This window comes from Pundamilia nyererei, unplaced genomic scaffold, assembly GCF_000239375.1.
Source record: "Pundamilia nyererei isolate P.nyererei 1_Seehausen unplaced genomic scaffold, PunNye1.0 scaffold00034, whole genome shotgun sequence".
NCBI classification, from domain to species: Eukaryota; Metazoa; Chordata; class Actinopteri; order Cichliformes; family Cichlidae; genus Pundamilia; species Pundamilia nyererei.
The window spans coordinates 2,392,006-2,398,516 of NW_005187435.1; the positions used below are offsets into that span (position 1 = coordinate 2,392,006).

At 38.4% G+C, this 6,511-nt stretch overlaps 1 protein-coding gene across 1 annotated transcript in view; it reads right to left on the reverse strand.

Moving 5' to 3' along the window:
* rap1gapb (RAP1 GTPase activating protein b) overlaps positions 1-6,155 on the reverse strand; it is a 104,878-nt gene extending 98,723 nt beyond the window's left edge. Inside the window, exon 1 of the mRNA XM_013909998.1 lies at positions 5,956-6,155. The gene's annotated coding sequence lies outside the window, so the exon portion shown is untranslated. The remainder of the gene's footprint in view (positions 1-5,955) is intronic.
* Between the last annotated feature and the right edge of the window lie 356 nt (positions 6,156-6,511).

The window sequence follows — 6,511 nt, forward strand, 5'->3', positions numbered from 1 at the left end:
CAGTACACTGTTTACTCAGGGCAAAAGTGTTGGCACAGAGCTCACAGCTTTGAGCCATCCACCGGTGCCAATTATGCACCTCTTCGGATAACACCCCCCCCCCCCCTCAAATCAAGTAAGTAAAAAACTCCTAGCAGCAAACTCACACACATACCAGGTGCAAAATAAGACATGCTTTTCTGCATTCAGTTTAACACAATTTGCTGTAAATTGCTAGTTAGAAACCTCAGGAACTTGGCTTTTTGTTTTCTTATCTGATATAGCAGGTATTTCTGCAGGGTACCAGTTTACACATTTACTTAACAACTGCAAGGATGGTGGTTCGAACTGGTTAAAACTAGCTGGGGACACAAATCCCCTGGGGGGTTGTGTGGAAATCTGCCGAATCATACATGAGGACCTACCCACTGCGGCAATCCCCTTGTGAAAAAGGAACAGCCAAAAGTAGTTTTTACCACATGATGGACCAGATGAGTTGTGGTCATTGGCATAGACTGACTGACTGATTGCAGCGTGTCAGCAATCTGTCTGCATTTAATTCTTCGTCTAACCTTCACCAGTCTGAGAGTAGTTGCAGTCAGATTGGGTGACCTTTTTTGGAGGTAGCCTGAGTTTGAGGATTCTGCACGCTCAACCTCTAAGTGATCACAACTTTTGCCATCAGCCCTAGAGAGACAACTACTTGCCAGTTAAGGATTTTCCTGATCACACTAGTGTGACCGAGTCCTTACTGAGGTCACACAATGAGAGGGATGAGGGTCATAACATTTTATCCAATACCAAGTCTTTTTACAATCAAAGTCACCCCCTGCTGGCCATTAAAGAATGCAAGTTTAAAGCATTTCCCTCAATTTTTCAAATTCAGGAGTTACCTCCATCTTTTATACATTTCACATCATACATAAATATCCAACAAGCTAGTGTTCAAGAAAATGTTTGCTTAGTAACAATACAGTCATAGTCCAGTTTTGTACTGGCAAATAAATGAGACAAACTAGCTATATTATTGCTGGTGCTTAAAGTTTTTATCTAATTAATGCTGTTGATAAAATAGCACAACCTAATGTGTGATAAAGTCATTATAGTAAATATGAGCACAGCTGTGATACGGGCATAAACCACAGTTCCACAACAGCCCATAATCTAGGATTAAATCTAGCTCAAAGGGTAGCCTGATGTTAGCTTTTTGCTCCCTTATGTAGTTTGTGTCTTTGAAGAGACATGAAATGGATTTTTCATATATAAATTGTTGGTTTTTCTTTACCTTGCAACAAAAAAAAAAAAAGTGGCATAGACTAGCAAGCTTTTAGTACTGTGTTCTCAGTCAAGATTCCACCGTCTGTGCCTCTTCAGTACAGCGGGAGCTTGTTCCAGGGATCAGTGGGATAACTTCAACGGCATTTTGTCTTGCTATTGTTCACTATATGTTCATCTTCCTGCAAAAATGGATGCAGAGATGATGGTCTTACCGAAATGCAAAAACAAACTAAGCACGCCATGCTTGTACTTACCATGTCATGTAATGTCACTTGACACATTTACAATTCATAGTACTGCGACTTTACCTCCGAGCCATAATTCTTTCCCCCCTCCCATTCCACTTGTCTTTCATCTATGGTTTATAGGCTTTACATACTTACATTTTCCTTTCATCTTCCGATCCTCTGAGGAAATCAGTGTCAGCCGACAGAATGAGGGAAACTGTGAGATTCATCTGATTCAGTGTAGCATGAATCAACCTGAGATTCAAATTGACACTTGTGTATCTGCAGAAATGCACATGAGCATGTGTGCGCAAGCGTGTGTCTGGATGTGTGATTGGAGGTAGGTCATTTCTTGGTCATAAAAACAGACTCTTGTTCAAAGACAGTTACAGCATCTGACAGGCTGTGTCTAACATGATAATGTGTTTAATGCCCCCGATACATGTGGCAAACTACATATATTTTCAAGGAACAACACTCAGCACTTTGAATGCATCAAACAATCAAAAAAATTAACAAACGCTTTATCTCTTTCATTCCGTCTCATTTTTGAGATGTAATATAAAAAAAAAAAAAAGTGTCTCTAGTTTTAAGCTATTTTTCTCATGTCACAGAAATCATTGAACAGTCACAAAGACAGACAAAGACTTGTCTTCATCGTCATCAGAAATGCTTTCACCATTAAAATTTATTCAGGTTTCTCACAAATATGGGAAAAATATAAAGCGGTGTCTCTCGAAAGCTTTGATTTTGATCTAATTCTTAGCTCTATGTTATAAGGGGAAGGGAACTAAGCCATACCTGCAAGCAATTCTTTTTGTTCTTTAGCCCAAATCTCACTCCTGCCTTTCCAACAGGTTGAAAATTTAATGTGTTTTTAGGCATCCTGGAATGTAACCAATGTGCACTCCACTATGTAGAGAAGGAGAATGTAACCCAGTTTATTTTCTGTAGCTGTAATTTATATATTTATGCTAAGTGCCTCACACGCAGGCTGCCGATAGATGCTACAATTTACCAATGTTCCCTAAACACCTTACAATTAGGCTGTTGCTAGAAGGTATTTATTTTGGATGAGCATATAGAAACAGTCAGCCAAATGGTGAAGCTTCATCAGGCAGTGAGCAACACAGGAACAGACATCTGTTTTTAGAGGGGTGGCAGGAAACAAAATAAATACTTAAAGTCACTGAGACTGAAGATTTTGTTTGTGCATTGGTGCTTTGGATTAGGTGATTCGAGTGTGATTATATAGCTTCCACACTCTGGCACGTCTTGCATTTGGGATCGCTTGTGAATAATGCAGGAACCCCTCCAGCCGGTCTATAACACCCGGCACCCTTCCCACCCTATTCATTAAAATCAGACCAGCAGTGCGTCAGTCATGGTCTCGCAGAGTCTTAAAATTGGATCTTTATTAATTGCATCCTTAACCTGCTGGTCTGTGTGATTTTTAAACAACAGAGCACTGCCACTGTCAGAGAATGGTGTGTTGTTAGTCCAATAGCTCTGCAGGTTTTCTACTTTAATAGAACAATATACACAGCAGCAGAGCCTTTAGCATATATGTACTGTTTACTGTTAATATGTACTGTAATATCTTTCTGAATTTGCTTAATCCTGAAATATTAGTAATGGTCTTTATTGAAATAAATGGCATCTTGCTTAATTGCAGTGTAAGCAAGTGCATGGAGTTCTGGGTCATTCAAAGAATATTTAAATAAGATAAAGTTGTGTAAAAGTAATTTTCCTGGGTTGCAATTCAGTCTGCTTGCAGTTTAAATGTGTAGACATATCTCCGTATTTAAAACTGCAAGTGAACGTATCTGAACAACATGGTAAAGGTTTGACGATAATAGCAGGGAAATGCCTGCCGAGTAAAAGCTTTTCAGAATTATTGAAAACACTATCAGAGCCACTTAAGTAAAAACCATGTCAATAGAGGGGGTTTTCAGTGCAACATTGAAGTGGAAGAACAAAAGAGAGACTAAAGAAAAGGAAGGCAGAATTATGTCTGATAAAGACTTTTGTTTTTCACAAAAGAAAAAACGCCTCGCTTTGAAATTGTACAACTTTTGGTTTTGTTTACCCAGTAAATGCCAATGAACAAGGACTAATATTAAGTGTTTCAAGTCTGCCTGCACAGATTATGTATAGTTTTTAATCAATACGTTTAGGCCAAAAGAGTGAAGGGGGGTAGAAATATTCCAGATATATCTGAGGTGCTCTAATTATTAGAAGATTGATTATTATCATTATTATTATGTGAATGTTGTCTAACACAAGCCTCAGACTAACCCTCACATCCAAAAAAGATCATCTTTAAACCTCAACCACTTGTGGAAATTGTCATCTGACTAAGGGAAAAGTGGCTTTGATTCTCCAAGGGTTTCCAACACTAATCAATCCACTCTGCTGATTGCATCACTCAGTGCAAAGATGGTTCATTGCACCTGTCATCATTACTTGTATTTACTTTCAGCTTCACCATCTGGGTATAAGATTATTTTAAATGTGTTTCTATAATAAAACACAACTCCCAACATCAACCAAACAGCAGCAAACCTTTTAATTCAGTGGTTTGAGGACTTATTAAACATTTATGATACATCACAGGGGTGAAAATCTATTCTACAACAAACAAACAAACCACATTGTTTAATAGCTATGAACATGTAAGTTAGTTTAGCATATATCCTAATATAGAAACATTTTGGACAATGCATTTTACTATTTGCATATCAGAAAGGTGTCTGGAAGTGGCGAAAGCAAAGGCTCAGCTATAAATGCAACAATTTCAGTACAGCCCAAGCTGTACTGCTAATTGTGTTTACTGCTTTTGTTATTTCCTATCTACATATCAACTGATTATCAAACTGAATTAAAGCTGGGGTGTAACGGAAAGAAAGTTAGAAGTTCTGCACATAGGTTATTAACATTTTAAAATAAAGGACTATGTATTTGTTCCCTTTTTTTGGAACATTAAAAGTGAAAACTTTAATAGAATAGGACATAAGATGATTTACATTATTATGTCAAAACACAATTAATGGAAATGCAGTTTAAGATGGAAAAATGCACCAAACTTCCTCATTTATAGCCCTGCTCTAACAAAAAAAGAACATGCACAATACCCCCACAGCTATTCTTCATTTCTGGACAGAATAGTTTTTGTATGCTTTTCACCTCTTTGAATGAAGGACAAAGAACTTCATAGAGCTTTAACTGAGTAAAACAAAGCAAAAGTTAAGCAAAAAAACACCCATTTAATGAGCTTTCTCTATTACATAATCTATAAAAATCAACATCAGTTATTTGCTCCTTAAAATCATTACGTGATTTTAAGGTTAAGTCGATTCAGAATGCAATCAGGTTAGGTATGAATATATGATAGTGGCCAGCTGGGCATCCAGGATACCCAATACTGAGGTTCCATCACAGGCAGGTCATTGTTAAGACGCAGACCCATATCGGCCAGATGGACTGTGGAAGTAGTTCCAGTAATGCTGAACCAACGGAATCAATTCTCCTTCATGCTGTCAGCTTGCACAAGCTGCTACTAGAAACCTACTAAATTTCTAGCCTAATGCTGTTGACAGATGAAAATATGAAGTGGAGTCCTGAGGTGAGAAAGTATTGGTTGTTATGTTTTTATGTGCCAGTGCAGTCAAATATCTAAATGAAATAACCGATTTCCATCACATTACTTCACCACAGAAGCTCCCCAGCACTCCAACAGCCTTTTAGCAGCTGGTTAATCCCTTTTTCAGATGCCCAGTATGATGACAGAACTGTGCAGTTTCCCTAAAAATTCAGTAAGGTTCTTCAAATACTTTCTAAACAGAATCACCGTTTCTGTAACCAGCAGACTGTTCCATAATCAAACCACCAGCAGTGATAATTATCTAAACAAAAACACAAATAAAAATATGGAAAAATATATCGATCATTTCCAAGCTTTCTTTTCTCGTGCTGAAAATTACTATAAAAACGTAAAAGAACATAAAGTTGGGGCGTTCAGTAGGCTAGTAAGCAAAAGCTTTAGAGCATTAAAATCAATTGCATTCCCATGCAAATTCCCATGTTTAATCAAGCTACTTGGAAATGGAGATTTTCAATTTACTGCCGAAGCCTGAATTGATTGCACATCAAATGTTTAATTAAACCTGCACGAACTGACAGAAACTAACACTAGTCTCTAAAGTCGAGCGATCAATAAGCATAAGCTGCGATTTGCAGCACTGTTGATGCAGTTTCATGTGTATCACCCTTTGTCAGGTGCGCATACAGTACTCTGCACGCATTTAAATGACTACAACACAAAACAAATAAATTTTTTAAAAAAATAGTCTAAACTAGACTTTTAATCGGGTGTCGATGGCGCAGAACAACGCGAGAACACAAACAATCGATCAGCCAATGCAACAAGAATCAATTGTGCTGCTCCGAAAAGTTGTAGCCGCTCTCTTACCTTCACAGAGAATTATAAGGCGGCCGTCTTTACGCGCTTCCTCACTTCTGAGGTGGAAAAGATCGGTCAGAGCTGAAATTCTGCAGAAGCGAATCGAGCAATTTCTTACTAAAGCACGGGTGTGGACGCGGTTTTAAAAAGAGCTGCCCCTGTTCCGCTGCCAGAGAAAGGAGGCGGCGCAGAGAAGTGCACGGATTCTCTCAGACCCTCATCTGATGCTCAAGTCTCTATTTTCCTTCCTTTCAAATCGCACATGCTGTCATTGTCACGTGACCATTCCCCGTTCGCTAATACGCTCCCTTCTACTCCTCCGTCCATGCACACTGGATAATGGTTCGGCGTACTATGCAGTCTTTAACAGCTGGGGAGAACACACATTTGCCCTATATGCACTATTATGTATTCTTTGCATGTAATTAGCGTCTGTGAATGCAGCGCAAGCAAAACCGCAAAAGAACAGAAGTAAAAGTAATTAAATGGTTAAGTAATTAATCACACCATTCATTAGATACTCACCTAAAGAGTAATACTGTTCAAATTGTCTCCTGAGAAGCAG